Genomic DNA, 16,570 nt, shown 5'->3' with positions numbered 1-16,570 from the left:
CATAGAAAGTTGCTCATTGTGGCCGATGAAATGGAAAGGGCAATTTGCTTGGAGTTTCTGCGAAGGGATTCTCTATTCTTAACAAGTAGCAGAGGTTAAGACACGATGATTTAACTTTCGATTTTGAAATATGCAGATACAATTGCTGGAATTACACAGTTGTCATAATGACCATGTGCGTCTTTGCCCAATGATAAAGTCACCATCTGGAGAAGGGCAGAGCCATAATCTAGAAGTGAAAGAGTGGAGCCCTGACCGAGTTGTGCCCAAATCTTCCGGCGTTCAGATTCATCCTGTGGCCTAGTACCACTTGGCAAGGTATTTGATTCCAGGAGCTTCTGACACGAAGGAAGTGAAATAGATACATTGTCTGTGTTCACAAATTTCTTGAAAGGAAATGATCTCAGTAACCCAAAGAAAAATTTCAGATACTGTTTGAGTTTTCCTAGGATGACAGAATAAAAACTAATCTGTGTGGAGTTAAAAATCAGATTATATAGAGGGTATAAAATGTCCGCTTTGAGTATTAATTACTAAAGGAAAAATGTGGGCTGTTACATATTTTTAAAATTTAATACAAAGAGAATAGATTTCTTTTTGCATTCTATAGGTACAGTTTCAAGATGACCATATTTCCCATACTTTCCTGCTTTCCCCAATTCTCCATCCAGCCTCACTCCTCATAAGTTTTTGCAAAGGCATAACTTTCATCCACCCTCTATTCACAGACTTAATTTGTCATTATTCATAATACTCAGTAATCAAAAAGTAGGTAGACAATAGTTCCACTGGAATATAGACATAGTCAAAAAATGACAATCATGTCCCAATTTCATTCCTCTATTTTTTATTTCATATTAGCTCCTGCATGTCAGAGATAACATAATATTTGTCTTTTGGTGGCTATCTTATTTCACTGAACATAATGCTCTCCAGTTTCATCTATTTTGTTGCAAAAGATAGGATTTCTTCATTTTTTTAAAAAAATGTGAATAATGTCCCATAGTATGTGTGTGTGTACATACACCACATTTTATTTATCCAATCATCAGTTGATAGAAGTTTTGGTTGATTCAACATCTTAACTATTGTGAATTGAGTTGCAGTAAAAATGGGAGAACAAACAACTCTTACAAATGCTTTCATTTTGTTTGAGTAACTTTCCAGGAGTGGGATTGCTGAATCATATAATAGATCTAGTTTCAGATCTCTGAGGATTTTCTATACTCTCTTCCATAACTTTTTTTGCTCACTTGTCCTGAAAAATAACTGTTCAGATCATTTGTTCATTTTAAAATCAGATTATTGTATTTTTTGCTGTTAATTTATTTGAATTCATAATGTAATATAGATATTAATCCATTGACTGTTATATGTTGTATAAATACTTTCTGCCCATTCTACTCTGTGAATTTGTTTTCTTTGCTATGAGGAAGCTTCATAGTTTGATAAACTTTCATTTGTCTTTTAAGTTTTTGTTGTAACTATTTTTGTAATCTAATCCATAAAAATATTTGTCTCTAAGAGTATCCTAAAGCTTCTCCCCAAATGTATTTCTCTGGTAACTTCATAATTTTGGTTGACATATTTAGATGTTTGATACATTTTAAGATGATTTCTATGTGCAATGGAATATAGGGATATAATTTTATTCTTTTACATACTTATGTAATTTCCCCAACGCTGTTCATTAAAGAGATAGTCTGTCTCTAATATATAGTCATAACAGATTTGTCAGAAATTCGTTGCATGTGAAATGATTTCTGATTTCTTCCTTCTGTTTTACTTCTTTATATGACTGTATTTATTCTAGTACCACACTGTTTGGGTTTCTTGTTTTGTATGATCCTTTGAGTGCATGTATTGTGATACCTTTAGCTTCCTTTCTTCAGGAGACTTTGGCTGTTCTGGGTATTTGTGGTTCCATTATGAATGTTAGCTTTGTTTTTCCTAGTTCTGTGAAGATCGTTATATTTTAATTACATTGAGTCTATAGGTTACTTTTGTTATTTTTTGCAGTACCATAGTTTTTGTTATTTTTAGTTCTTTTTCTTCTATAGTTAATTTGTGTAGAATTTGTTGATTTTTTTATCATGAAGGGATAAACCTTATCAAGTTTTTTTTGCGTTTATTCAGATAATCACAGTTTTTGTTCTTTTGTGATATATTAAGCTTGTTGATTTACATATGTTGACCATCCTTGAATCACTGGGATAAATTCCACTTCATCTTTTTCATGTGCTGCTTAATTTGATTTGTTAGTATTCCATTAAGTAATTTTTATGCCTTTCTTCATCAAGGTTTTGGTCTACGAATTTGTTTTTCTGTTGTATGTTTGTCTCATTTTTCTATCAGAATAATTCTGGCCTTGTAAAAACTATTTGGCAGAGATATTTTGTTCTTTCTTTATCTTGCTTTGGATGTTACAAGCAGAATTTTAATTAATTCAGCCTTAAGTGTTTTGTAGAACTCAGCTATGAGTCGATTGCATTCTGAACTTCCATTTGGTTGTCAGACTTTGAATTATAACTTTAATGTTATTATGCGTTATTTTTCTGCATGTGCATGTTTATATACATGTATTTTTTCAACTCACTCTTGAGAGATTGAATGTATATTTATCTGTTTCTTGTAGATTAATATATTTAGTACAATCTCTTGTATTTTTACTTGAATTTTTGTTATTGTTAATAGAGGCCTATTTTGTTTATAGTAAGTCAGCTTTTCATTTCATTGCTCTTTTGAAGATTTATAGTTCTGATTTTATTTAGTTCTGCCCTTTTCTTTATTATTTCTTTTCAAACACTAATTTTAATTTTGGTTCTCACTTTTATGTGTTTTCAAAGTGCACCAGTAACATACTTTTTGAAATGTATTTCATGTATGCATTTATTCCTATAAACTTCCATCACACTACTCTATAGACTATATTCCACAAAGTTTTATGTGTTGTATTTTTATTTGTTTGAAGAGATTTTTTTTTTATTTTCATTTTATTTTTTCAGTTACCAATTGGTTGTTCAAGAGCATGTGGCTCAATTTCTATGAATTTGTATATTTTCTGTTCTGCTTAATTTCTAGATCTATTCTATCATGATCTTGGAAAATTTTTAAATTCTTTAAATTTAAAAAAAGGTTCTGTAATTTATTTATTTATTTATGTATTTTATTAATTGCATAGCATTATGTGACACAATTTTATAGGTACTGGGATTCCTCCCACCCCTCCCCAAACCCTCTCCCCATGGTGAATTCCTCCACCTTGTTGCATTACCCAAGTTCAAGTTCACATGAGATTCTTTCATTGTAAGCATATACCAAGCATAGAGTCCAGCATCTTATTTTCCAGACAAATTCAATGGCTTGCTGGGGAGACCATCTCTGGTCTGAAGGTAGAGCTGGCAGAGTATCATCCTGATCAATTAAAAGCCCCAGGATAACGTCAGCAACAATTTATAATGTTATGGAATTAATTGACATAGTATTGAGTAACCAACATGATAAAAAAAAAATGCAAGTTCTTTACTAAATCCTGTGACTCCTTCATTGACATTTCAATTTTAGTTTATACATAACCGGGTTCTATATTCCTTAAAATGGCTATAGATTTGATTTGTGGCCCCACACTAGTAATACATCCTTGAGAATGTTCCATGTGTTGATAAAAAGAATGTATATTCTGCAGCTGTTACATCGAAAGTTCTGTAAGTGTCTGTTAGGTACATTTGCTCTAGATGGTTCAACTTTAATGCATCTTTGTTGATTTTCTGTCTATATTATCCATCAACTAATGAAGGTTCAGTCTTGAAGATTTCAACTATTGTTGTACTGGATTCTCTATCTTCCTTTCTATTTAATATTTATTTTATATATTTAGAAGGTCTCGTGTTGGACATATATGTATGTATAATTATCTTTATTTTTTTGCTGGGTTGATACTTTTATCTGTATAGGATGTATTTTCTCTTTTTGCAGCTTTTATGTTAAGTCCACTGTTACATTCTCCAAGTGACCATGATAGTCTATTCTGGGCCAGACTGAAGTCAGAGCCTGGGACCCCATATTGGTGGCAGAGGGGTCTAAGCATTTGGGCCATCTTTTGGTGCCTTCCAGAATATCTAGCAGGGAACTGGACTAAAAGTGGAGGAGTCAGGACTTGAACATGTGACCATATGGGATGCCAATGTCACAGGTATTGGCTTAACCCACTGTTCCACAACTCTACCCTAATAGTTTTTTGTTGTATTAATATTGCTTCTGTTTCCTTATTCTTTTTAACATGTGCTCTACTAGTCAATTTTGTACTATAGTGTGTTTCCATGTGATTGTTAGCACCATTTTACTTGTCATGTAGGACCTTCTAAAACATTTCTTGTAGGGCTAGTTAGGTGGTAATAAATATCTCAGTTCCTTTTCTAGGAAACTTTATTTTTCCTTCAAGTATGATAAGTTTATTGTATTTTTGGTTAGAAGTTTTGACTTTCTATCTGGACAGACTGTAAGGTTTCTGTTGAAACGTGTGGTTGACTGGATGATTTTATCTTGCTGCTGTAGGATTCTTTGTCTTTGACAGTTTGAGTAAAATATGTCTTAGAAAAGCATTTTCTCAGTTGTGTCTAATTTGGGTCCCTTGAGCTCGTTGAGTCTGTGCGTCTTTGAAGACTGGACAAACTTTCAACTATTTTTATTTATTTATTTTTAAAAATTTATATGTATGGTAGAGACGGCAAAGCCAGAGGAAGGGGAGTCTTCCCTATATAGGTGCACTCTCCAGTTGCCTGCAATATTCAGGATTGGATCAAGTCATATCTATTCAGGTTTCTCATGTGGGTAGCAGGACTCACACACTAGGGCCATCATGTTCCTATGGTGCATTAGCAGTACATTGTGTAATGTGTAGAGTAGCCAGGACTCAAAGCAGTGCTTAGATACAGGATGTAGATGTCCGAAGCTTAACTCACTGTAGCACCACACGTGTCCCAGGTATTAGCTTATTAAGTAGGTTTTTCAGTGACTTTTTTTCTTTCTATTTTAATTCAGATATATAAAACAAACATCAAATCACTTAATGTTGCCACATGTAACATGTAGGCCTTCATTCAAGAATCCTTTTCTTTTCTGTTTTTAATCTGAAGACCTACAATTTAGAAATTGTTTCTTCTGCTTGTTTTAGTCTGTTATTAACCTTGTTTATTGTATTTTGTTTTCAATGATTGAAAATTTCAGTTCGAAGATTTCTCCTTAGTAATTTAAAAATATTACTATCTCTTTATTGAGTTTCCCATTCCAATCATGAATTATTTTTCTTTTTTTGTTGAATTGCCTGTCTGCATTATCATGTATCCTATTGAATTTCCTTATATCACCATTTTAAATTCTGTTTCATTATCTCTTTCCATTTGGATCTGATTTTGTAGCTATTGTGTTCTATTATAGATGTCATGCTCATTTATTTCTTCGTGTCTTTTATACCTCTGGGTTGGTATCTGAATATCAGGCATAACAGTTGCTTCTTCTGATTTTATGGATCAGCCTTTTGCTTAAATGGGAGGTGGGGTTTTGGTTGAATAGTTGTTCAGCATTTTGTTCTATGTAAATGAATGAGTAGGAGTCGTCTGTGTGATTTCTGCAGCTCTAATCACCATCTGTGGCATCTGCATGTATTTCAGTTGTCTGAACTTCAGCATTTCACGGAGATAGTGTTGTGAACTTTGCAGTGAATGTTGATCTTCATGGGTGCATTCCATCACATCTTTTGTTTTTGAGTGCCATCCCAGTGCAGGGGTCATGCTAAGCTTCCTTGTATCATTCCAATTCTAATAAATGGAAACCATAATGCTAAGGGAAATGAGCCAATCCCAAAAGGTTAAATACCACATGTTTGCCTTAATTTAAGATGATATGATGTTATGTATAACATGTTATGTTTTGAATGTTACATGTTGTGTATAAACTAAATTGAAGTATAGGTGAGGTGGTCACAGAAGGTGGCTGGGAACCCGCATTTACTTTTAACATATTGGTTACTCATTACTATGTCAATTAATTCCATAATGATGTAAATTTTTGCTGATGGTATGTTGGAGCTTTCAATTGACTGGGATGATACTCTGCTGGCTCTGTCATCAGACCAGAGAGGGTATACCTAAGAAGCCGTTGAACTTGATGGGACAATAAGATGCTGGACTCTATGTTTGGTATACGCTTGCAATGGGGAAATCTCAACTGAACTTGAGCTGTGGTTATGCAATAAGGTGGAGGAATCCACCATGGTGGGAGTGTTTGGGGAGGGGTGGGGAGAACCCAAGTATCTATGTAACTGTGTCACATAATACAATGTAATTACTGAAGTTAAATAATAAATAATTAAAAAAAAATAAAATTAAAAAAAAAATAAATAAATGTGTAGATGAATCAAACACACATAACCTTCGTTTTTGAGTGCTAATGACTTTGGGATTCTTTACAGGGCAATCACAGTCCTGGTGCTAAAGGACAAGGAGAAGTTGTCTCCAGATCCTACCAGGCAGTTGCAGGTGACACCGATATGAATGACACTGGCAACCATAGGTCCTGGGTCACTGCATACAGACACTACTGTCACCAGGACTTGTGAGATGAGTACAGCTGACGATAGTGCTTGTGGCACTGATAGGCATGGTGGCCACAATGAATTAAAGTTAGGACTATCAAGTCCCTTAGATAAGTGTAGATGGTGCTGGAGATTTGAGTCTGGTAACTGTGAATCTGGAGCTCCGGGGTGTGGAGAGGACAGGACGATTCCTGTGTCCTGCAGTGTGATGTATCGTCTCACATTGGCAACCATAGTCTAAGGATTATGAGGTGTGGAGATATCTTACTTATGTCCCACAAAGTGAACAAAGGTGATGTCAGAGTGAGCCATAGATACCCAAGTCCAGAAACTCTGAGATGCATGTGGGGCTTGCAACAGTTTTCAGAGCTACAGGATGGGAATGAGATTCTTCCCCAGCTTCCATGGGGCTGAATGTGGGTGACAAGGGGGCTTTTACTTTACCAGCGACAGTCTTGAAGCAACAGGGTTGTGAGGAACAGCAGTCTTGTACCATGTGAGGTAGAAGCATGTTGACTCTGTGGGGCTTCTCTGTCTTTTTGCCTCTGAGGGTGGATGGAGTCTAGAGGCGGCAGTGGTGTGACATCTTTGGTTTTGGAAATGGGAAACCTGAAGTAGGTTCCTTCTTTGGAGCAAATAAACCTTGCAGATCCCAGTTAGCTATTGAAACTGAATGGAAATCTGCTGAGGACTATGGAAATCTGTAGTTAGGCAGACTGATCTGCAGCAACGATGCAGGTCACTGATGCTTTCCTGGGTGCCTTTGTCTGGCATGAGGTGTCTTCCCCCATTCTGGCTGGAGAACCAGGGTATTTTGTGAACTTGCCATCATTTCTTTTCTTATTTCTAGGATTGTATCTCAGAAATGTATTCTTCTGTAGCTCTTTTTTTTTTTTCTGGGTATCAGAGGCTAGTGGAACTCACCTCTGTTAGCTATCTGGAATCTCTTCAAATTTTATCCCAAATATTTCCTCATTTTTTAATTTTAATCTTGAAGGTAACTTTAAATTCTTTGATCCTTGATTGGGCATACTGTATCAAAATGAAAAGTACATAACACTAATGAGACAGAGGGTGTGACATTCTCTACTTGGCATTTATTTTGTGTGTGGCAGTGATGGGCACTGGGGAGGCATGAGAGCTCATAGCATGAGGATGTCTTGCATGATGGCACAGACTTGGCTTCAAAGAGAGAGATCTTTGGATGGCACATTTACATATAAGGTAAGCCCTATTCTGAAGAGTAGACTTCACTGTGGGTTCTGGGTTCATTTTAAGATCTTTTAATGAGACCAAGAGGGCAGAACAGAGGGAGGAGATATTTTCCATCATTGCTCATTATGCTTAGCTTTTATTTTCTCCTCCAAGATGTTCTCTTGGGAATTAAAAATTTTGTGCCCTTTCACAGTGAAGAGATGGATTCATTTCCATGAAAAACATAATAAAATTGTTTCAACATGTTTCATAAGTGACACTCCCTTAATTTTGTAAGCATGGGACATATTCTGATTTTATGAAAAATTATATAGTATAATAATCATGGAATATAGTCTTTCTTAATTATCAATTGCTTTGTCTCCTTCTGAATATATTTTTTGGGCTTTCCTTGTAGATTTATTTTTGTCAAAAAACAAATCACAACAGAAACCTTGAAAGCTTTATGATCATCTATAACTCCTATGATACATCCATTTCTTATTTTTTAAAATTGATATTATCTGAGCATTTATGGTATCCTAGGATCTGAGCAGCTCCAAGGATCAAACCTCTACAAGACCCTGAGAATTGCAGTCTCAGAATTCAGTCCTGAGAGTTTTCAGAAAGTATGCTTTAAAGCTCAGCTGTCCTTTTGTTTTTCCCTTTACCTTTGGTAGGCAGATTTCACCGTTTGTAATAATTGGGCTAGATTTTTGACAGTGTTAATAGATGCTGAATAATGGAACATCTCCTTTTCCTCACCCCATCAGTGCTTAAATAATCTGCATAATTCTGGACAATTCAGACTTGTTTACTCAGACAAGAAATTATTTGTCCGTGTTTTATAAAGAAAAGCTTTCTGATCCCACCGCAGATGTTTACACTATGCATATGTATGTACAGATTATCCCAACAAGTCAACAAGGTTGACTTAGTTTTTTTTTTATATAAAATCTTTCTCATGGTGCAAAAGTGATATGCACATTTAGTGAAAATAGTAGTCTAAACATTGAATTTTGAACTTGGGATTTTTACAGTCCTCTCCTGTGATGCTTTCACAGGGGCAGTGAATCACAGTGTTTGGTAAACTACAAGATTTCAAAGGCAAATAACTCATTTGCATGATCTCTTCTGCTAAACTAAGATGTTCTGTAAGTTTGATATATTAAAGCCTTTTGACTTCAGATATTTTCTACTTTTCATGTATTTATGAAGATACCTACCTATTGTACATCGAGGTGCTCTGTCTATATGTATGTGTACATGAATGAATGTACGTTTATATGTGTATTGTGTAAGTCTACACACACACACACACACACACACACATACTATAGAGATTTAGAATACAATGAAAAGCTCAAAGAATAAAGCTTCACGTAACTCGATCTCAAGGAAGATCCTCTGTTAATGTTTGGGATTATAATCCTTTGTTTTTTATATGGATGGAGTATGTTCATTGAGGAGTGGCACTAATATTTATTTAATAGTCTTTTTGTAGCTACTAATATGTCATATATATTTTATCAGAGATTTATCTCACCTGCACTTGCGAATATGAATGAGCAGCATTATATGAGAAAAGGGAATTTGAAAATTAGGAAGGATGTGTTACTCATGACCATTTAGTTATTAAATTGAAGAGTTGGTCTTTGTGATTGATGTTATTTAATGCCTTTTCTATAAGGGCTTTCTTTTTCATTATCTAGATAGTTCTATATATAACCAGGTGCTTGATAAGATGAGGCTAAAATTATAAATTGACATTTTGCTTTATGGAGGATTTGCTGTGGATTGTATGTGTGTTTTCATTTGATTCCTTTTACTTAAGCATTTCCTGCCTCCTGCCCCAGTGGTAGTAACTGAACTAGCCTAACTGCTTACTTCAAACTGCTGAAGTTCTGAAGGACATCTATTTTGATTTTAAGGCATATACTCTATTGCAACTGGCACCCCTGCAGAGAGGGAGTGGTGTTTGTGGCCTTTGAGATACGGCATAGCAGTGTGCCAGCACAGGTATGCCATCTCTCTCATTTTGTGAGGTCAGACACAGCATCGTTCATTCCATGAATAGTTTGTGACATGCACATCACCTCTGCTTGGAAATTTTCCTAAAAAGCTGGGTAAAATTATAGGACTTGATATGTCAACCAAAATTCCAACATAGTAGCAGTAGTGTTTTTTATTAAGCACCAATTCACAATACAGCAAAAGCAGCAATATTGCCATTGTAGTCTGAGTTGTAAAATGCACAACATTGGGCATCACAAACAGCCGACTTTATTAGCTCTATTTTCAAAGCATGTATTTATGGTCGTTACTTGTATTACCTTCCCCCATCTGGTAAGTGCTGCCAGGCCCTGTCAAAGGAAATGTGTAAATGTAGGGTCAATCTTTTGTGCTCTTTTGGATTAAAGTTTTGCATGGAAACTATAAAGGCTAGTCTAAAAACTTTCCTATAAACTATAAATAAGCCCATAAGACCTACTTGAATGTCAATATATCAAATACTTAATATGCGTACAAAGACCAAAGTGATTTTTGGTTTTCTGTAGTTCCATTCTAAAATTCCACAAAGTCTTTCAAAATAACAACCACAAGGAATCAAAGCACATGCTTCACCTATATGTCACCTAATCATTGGGGTGTTGTATCCTGGAACATGCTGCCCATAAAATCACTGAATCCACACATGCCTCCAAGCAGTTTAGGATATTTATGATAGAGAAGAATAATGAGGTAAATTAGGATGGAGCTCTGGCTGTGGGTTTAAATTTCCTAGATTTTACAAGTCCAAGTCATTTGTTTGCTATCCTTGCAAAGTTTCATACTCAAAATGTAGGCTTGAACCCCTTGTGGGGGCAAACATCTATTAACTGTGCTTTCATGTTTGGCTTTTAAAAGAGTTTCAAAATACATGCATTAATTTGAATTGCTACTATTGCAACACACACATTTTTTTTTCTTGGAAGACTTTACTGTTGAGCTATTGGCCAGATCACCTTAGGCAAAAGCACTTGCTGGGATCTGCTGTGCAGATCGTGTCTCTGCTGCGTTTTTCTCTTGGTTAGGGGGTAGGGGATTTAGGAACTATTAGATCGTTTGGAAGTATGACTCATTTCTCCTCTCAGCAAAAGCAAAGGCCTTCTCTATTCATCCTCAGTACAATCAATATCAAAAAGCAGCTTTCTGCTTTGCAAAGGAAAGAAAAGCAAATATAACTATTTCAAAATAATGGTTTATTGATATCACCTGGGAAATTCTGGTGAGAAAATATGAATTTATTTCCCTATAATAGGGTGGTAGGCTTGAGTTTATTTAATATGTGCTACACAGACAAGAGCTCATTCAAGTTAATCACTCTTCAGGGTTGGGTTGAATCAGATTCCTCCAGTCATAGTTCAGAGGTTAATGCTACACACAGCAGCCTTCCAGCAGGCAGATGAGTAATTCCATCCCTGGAGGAAGACCTGTTATCACTTCCTCATGCACTCTCAGTATAAACAGAGCAGATTTTTGTTGGCAGGATGTACTTGTGTGTGGGTAGGTAGGGAGGTAGCAGGAATGTTTGGGTGAAAGCTACAACTCAGCATGGTGGGGGGTTCACAGAATTGGAAGTAGCCAGAGAAGGACTCTTAAGCGCACATGCACATGTGTAAGCTTGAAGACCCTCCAAATGGAAACGTGGTTGAAGCAATGTCCATATTTTCTGCAGCCAAGGAAAGGACTCCTTTGTGTTTGTGTTCAAAAGTTCCTGCCCTCAGTGTCATCCCAGATTTCTGTTCTTTCCCACTTCTTTGTCCTTCTTTCTGTTCCTTTCAAGACTGAACCCCTGAAATAGTGAATCTTTTAAGAAGGCAAATGAAAACAAAATGTTCTGGCCTGATGCTCCATTTCGTCAGTCAGGAATCTGCATCTGTAGAACGACTGTAGTGAGCTTCTGGAAACATCCACTAAGTGTCCTTTTGTCCCAGGGAGCAATCAGTTTCCCCTAAGCAGGCAAGCAGGTAGCAGTGTAGTGACAACATGGTGGTCTTCGTGAAAGGTGTGGTTACCAAAGGATTTGAAGTCTTCATCTAAAAAATCACTTTATGCCTGGCTTTCCAGTTTGTGGAACTAATATGCAGTTTGGGATAAGATTTATTTGCACCTGCACAATAGAAAGTGTTCTTTAAGTAATACGACAATAATTTTCTCTGCTTATTTTTGAGTGCTGCTTTCTGAGATGACTTTTTAAATATATGTGGAGGAAGTATCTTAAGTTAAAACATATCACCCCCAATGCCATTGTCAGAAGTATGTTCGTAAAATACCTGGAAAGACCCAAGCAAGATTGGCTTCTGTTGGATTTGCAAATTGCCCCAGATGAGAGTGTATATGGCTCAGATGTTAAAGTCAAGAAAGCCACTGTGTATGTAAAACGAGTGTCTGTTTCCTTGATGCAGCATTCTAAGGAAGCTTTTGAAAATGAGCGTCTAATTGTGGCTTGACTCGGTTCTGTAGGTAAGTATGATCCAGGCTTAGTCTAAAGTTGAAACTTGCCATCACTATCCATATGCTTTGGGTGCCAGCCAAACCAGTGGAACCAACCAAGTCTGCCTCAGGTCCTTTACATATTGCATTCCCTCTCCTCTTCCTGGTGTTCCTAGGACTCTTCATCTGACCGACTCTTAATCTTCAGGGTGGTGCTTTCATACTTGTTGCAATTAGCCCATCTTCTTTTGCAATCTGGACTATTTAGATTCTTCACATTACCCATCTTAATTATCCACAATATTTCTTCCTTGTAGCACTTACCTCATTTGTGGTGCAAGCCATCTGATTGTTTATAATTTTCTCCCCCAAAGAGACTAAGTCAAAAGACCTGAGGATCTTACTTGCTTGTTAACTACTGCTTCGTTATTTTATTATTTAAAATATTTATTTATTCATTTTAAAGGCAGAGTTACACACACAGGGAGAGAAAGAGACAGAAACCCAAATTGATTCATTACCCAGATGGACAGCATAGCCAGGCCTGAGACAGAGCAAGCCTGGAGCCAGGAGGTTTCTACCATGTAGACTACAATTTGGGACATCTTCTGTTGCTCTCCCAGATGCATTACCAAGGAGCTGGATCAAAAGTGGGTCTTGGGGGCTAGTGCAGTGGTTTGATTAATCCTCTACCTGTGGTGCTGGCATCCCATATGCGTGCTAGTTCTAGTCTTGGCTGTTCCACTTCCAATACAGCTCTCTGCTTATCATCTGGGTGGGAAGTAGAGCATGAAACAAGTCCTTGGGCTTCTAGAAAGAAGCTCCAGGTTCTTGGCTTCAGATTGGCTCAGCTTCAATGGCTCAGTGTTGCAGCCATTTGGGTAGTGAGCTAGTGAGTAGAAGATCTGTCTCTTTGTGAATCTCTCTTTCAGATAAAAATAAAGACATCTTTTTTTTAAAGAAAAAAATGAATATGAATCTTGAACTGGCACTTCAATATAAGATCCTTGTGCTGCTATGTTGCAGTGCTGGTGCCCTTTATTGCTTCTTTAGTATTCATCACAAATTATGGTGCAAAGAGATGTTTAATGTTTTCTGTATGTAGGCTAGAAAAACAGACAGATGGAAAGATGACTAATTGGAAGAATAATGAATGAATGAATGGTCAAATGAATGAAGACTCTTTAGTAATCTATAGTATTTGATTTCTTCATAGTTAAGAAACAGAGCTCATTCAACTTATAGATCAATAGAAAAAAGCCTCTAATCTCTAGAATAGCCTGCTAAATGTTAGATACATCTCTTTGTGGGTGCCTAAAACAATTTTTTTTGCCAAGAGAAGGGACCAGATGTGCTCATCACTTTTCTAGAAATTTTTGTTGAGCTGACCTCTTCACTTTAGTACTTGTAAAATTGTAAGAGTAACCTTTGAAAATAAAATACTACATCTTATTGGTGTGAATACCATTATTATATTTCAGAATATAACACTTCAATGTGACACAACAATATGCTGACATTTCAATTAATATAACCATAAATGAGGCTTTAGAGATGAGGAAGCTTTTACTGATTCAGTATAAATATTGGCATTTCTCATGTGAGGAAAATTGTGAAATATCACACACCTTTGACCCAAGAAATGGGCCTCACTATTTCCTTCTCAGATAATGGTTTTATCCTAACATTGTGAATGCACAGAGAAACTATTTTAAAACATCTTTGTCTGTACATCTCTTGTGTTTTTATGCAATTTTGTTTTGTAAATAGGTCGTGACAGAATGTTTGCCTCTCATAAATCTTTTACAAGAATAATTTCCATTAAAAAATTACACATGTAACTGGCAGTTTTAAGTTCCTAACAAATCATTTTGTTAGCCCCACATGAGTTTTCAAGTTTGAAACCTTGTAATGTTTGGAAGTTTTGTGGATATTACTGCATTTCCACTTTGAGATGGAGCTTGCCAATTATAAAAGTTAACTGCAGTCTAGGCAATCACAATGGTATTTAGTGTTTATCAAAGATGAACCTCTGTTACTTTGATCCACTCGGTGCCTTGCCTCTTTTTACTTCCTTCTTGAACATGCCTTATTTTTCCAGCAGAATCTTCATTAATCTCATGGGAGTCATCAACATGAAATTCTAATATTTCACATTACACTAATTACAGTCTCCCTGCAGGCTGATGATCCTTAAATTGAAACTCAACCTAGTATTAATTTTCTGTTGAAATGTTTCTGATATTAATTTGCTGTTATTTCATGTAATGTTTAATTTGTACAAGATTACCATTTCTTAGTATACTGGTAATAAAGGTGATATTGAAGCTAGCATACAGGAGTCTCATAACAGTTTAGTATATACAACCTATATTACTAGAAACTTTACGATATAATTTTGTTAGATTCAAGGGGAAGATGGAATTTCCTGCCACCACTGTTGATAAAGAAATGGCTGGTACTATGCACACAGTTGTACAGATGCACTTGCAGCATTAACTTGAAAGACTATGCATAAAAACTGTATGAAGTTTACCCTTGAATGACTATTCTTGACCTTGTAAAATCTTACCAAGAGATGCTTATGGAAAAGTAGATTTCTATCTTACCATTTTGATTTTGATGCACTATCATTTCAAATTAAATAAAAACACAGATGGCTTATGTTTTCATCCTGTATTGAAAATCTTTGATATCATGTTAAGTTCTCTTTATGTGAATTTCCACTCATCCAAAAGTCCTTAAGAAAGCTTTATTTTAAAAATAATGATTTTATGGGCCTAGCTCATTAGCCTAGTGGGTAAAGTCCTTGCTGTGCATATACCAAGATACAATGTGGATGCCAGTTTTTATCCAAGTTGCTCCACTTCCCATCCAGCTTCCTACTTGTGGCCTGGGAAAGCAGTAGAGGATGGCCCAAAATCTTTGGACCCTGTGCCCAAGTGGGAGACCTGGAAGGAGCTCCGGACTCCTGGCTTCAGGTTGCCTCAGTTCTGGCCCTTGTGGCTACTTGAGAAGTGAAGCAGCAGACAGAAGATCTTTCTCTCTGTCTTCCCTTCTCTCTATAAATCTATATTTCTAATAAAAAACCAAAATCTGAAAATGGTGTCTAAAAATAATGACTTCAGGCAGCGGCTGTTGTCACTGCCGCGTCTCTAGTGTTCCTTGAGAAGTTCCAGCGCTTTTTGCAAGTCCTCAACACCAATATCGATGGGCAGCACAAAACACCCCTTGCCATCTTAACCATTAAGGGTGTGCGGCAATGATATGCCCAGTAGTGCTGTGGAAAGCAGACATCGAGCACACCAGGAGGACAGGAGAATTCAGGATGAGACAGAGTGCCTGATCACCGTCATGCGGAATTCCGTGACGATACAATTCCCTGACTGGTTCTTGCACAGGCAGAAAGTTGTGAAGGATGGAAAGTATAGTCATGTTGTGGCCAGAAGTCTGGATAACAAGCTCCTTGAGGATTTGGAGCAGATCAAGATGATCAGGGCTTGTAGAGGGCTTCGCAACTTTTGGGACCTACGTGTCCAGGGCCAGCACACCAAATCTGCTGGGTGTAGGGGCTGCAGTGTGGGTGGGTCCAAGAAGAAATGAGTCTACATGATCTGTTAATAAATAGCTTATATATCATGGCAAAAAGTAATAATAACTGTGTTTAGTGTATAAAATTGTATACTGAAAATCTTATGGGATACAAAATAAGACCTCTTTTCTCAGAGCCATCTAATTTTTCTCCTTGGAATTAATCACCGTCATGATTATGACTTCTTACTGAGTTGATTTATGCTTACATATCTAGTTTTAAGAGAAAATGATAGCATAGCACATTTCCTATACTGTCACTTTCCATTAATAGGTGTAAGCACCTATTAATGTGTCTGTTCAGTTACTGTAGTGTAGAACTCAAATAATCAGAAAATGGTATAAGCTAAGCCACCTGCACTATGTTGCTATTTAATTAAGATTTATTTATTTATTTTGAAAGAGAGAAAGGGAGAGAGAAAAAGAGTGTATATATATATATATATAAAAAGAGAGAGAGAGAGGGGAGAGAGAGAGAGAGAGAATGAGGAGAGAGACAGAGAGAGTGAGAGAAATCCTCTATCCTCTATCTTCTGGTCCTCCAAATGATCACAATAGCAAGCCTTGGGCCATGCAGAAGCCAGGAGCTAAGAGCTTCATCCAAATCTCCCACTGGTCTGATTGGACTGGTAGGGTCCCAAATATTTGAAACAGCATATGATGCTTTTACTGGGCTGTTAACAAAGAGCTAGGTCAGAAATGAAGAAGATAGGGCAT

At 36.5% G+C, this 16,570-nt stretch overlaps 1 non-coding gene and 1 pseudogene across 1 annotated transcript; one reads left to right on the top strand and one right to left on the bottom strand.

Annotated features, from left to right (window-relative positions):
* Positions 1-5,737: 5,737 nt before the first annotated feature.
* LOC118759928 (U6 spliceosomal RNA) lies at positions 5,738-5,840 on the bottom strand. The gene has a single exon (XR_004996468.2). It is a non-coding gene; the product is annotated as a U6 spliceosomal RNA (small nuclear RNA).
* A 998-nt stretch (positions 5,841-6,838) lies between these two features.
* Positions 6,839-15,865, top strand: LOC101534531 (small ribosomal subunit protein uS13-like; annotated as a pseudogene).
* Positions 15,866-16,570: the final 705 nt, after the last annotated feature.

Source organism: Ochotona princeps, chromosome 14, assembly GCF_030435755.1.
Source record: "Ochotona princeps isolate mOchPri1 chromosome 14, mOchPri1.hap1, whole genome shotgun sequence".
Taxonomy (NCBI): Eukaryota; Metazoa; Chordata; class Mammalia; order Lagomorpha; family Ochotonidae; genus Ochotona; species Ochotona princeps.
Note: the sequence above shows the minus strand (reverse complement) of the source record. Positions and strands in the feature narration are given on the sequence as shown.